Here is a 1,061-nt window from a genome sequence, read left to right as displayed (position 1 = left end):
ATAACACCTGTTATAACATTATACAGGGACATCAACTCAGTCCCTGTGTCACAATACATATATGGTTTTGATCACCACTCTATTAATAACACCTGTTATAACATTATACAGGGACATCAACTCAGTCCCTGTGTCACAATACACATATGGTTTTGATCACCACTCTATTGCCATAGTTATAATTAATTGCAAATCATCGATTTTGTCTCGTCGTGTCCTAGTGGCGGTTGATGCTAGGTGTTGTGGATTTTTACCTCCGAATTAAGCACACGGGGTTTCTGTCAGTGTTAACCTGAAATGCCTTTACAAACTTTTCTCGTGTGGTAGATATGGCCGTGAGACAGCATACATTTGAAATATTAGGTAAGCTACCCTTCAAGATTGACGAGCCCATCAGATTGAATTTGCTGTTCTCGCCTCTTCTTCTGTTCGTAGAAAGAATTCCACCAAACTCAAAACTGCACCACTCAACAAATAGTCATAGTCATATGTCTTACATTCCTTAAGAAAACAACTTTCAAGATGAAAGCAAAAAAGGAAGAAAACGGGCATATTGTACCGGGTTAGCTATCATTTAGACATATTGAATTGAACTACTTCATGACGTGAAGTATGAAGTACCTAGGTATCTTAAACATCCCTATTGGTGTCCATGATCCTGGTAGCCCGACTCGGACGGGTATGGGACCATGGGAAGATATATGTTTTCATTAAAGTTTTCTGAGGTTATTTTAAACTTGTTTGTGTTATTTGAAGCAGGTCAGTGTTACAAATATTTAAACATGCTGTGCAGTATAGGGAGACACGTTCAGACAAGTGCATACCATTCAAGAAACAAAGGAGAAAAGACACTTTAATATCATGTTCATCGATGTTTTTTTTCTTCATATGTGAAGAAGACAAAATAATGTATACAAAACAAAATAATACTTCTATTGCAAACATGGCAAGTGTGGATATGCAGACAAATTGCACAACACACAGGTACTCCACATATACTACATTGTTACAGAGTATATTGTATAAAGGTGTGTGGATATGCAGACAAATTACACAATACA

The sequence above is a fragment of the Mizuhopecten yessoensis genome, unplaced genomic scaffold (genome assembly GCF_002113885.1).
Source record: "Mizuhopecten yessoensis strain PY_sf001 unplaced genomic scaffold, ASM211388v2 scaffold715877, whole genome shotgun sequence".
In the NCBI taxonomy this organism is placed as follows: Eukaryota; Metazoa; Mollusca; class Bivalvia; order Pectinida; family Pectinidae; genus Mizuhopecten; species Mizuhopecten yessoensis.
This window is presented reverse-complemented; position numbering follows the sequence as displayed.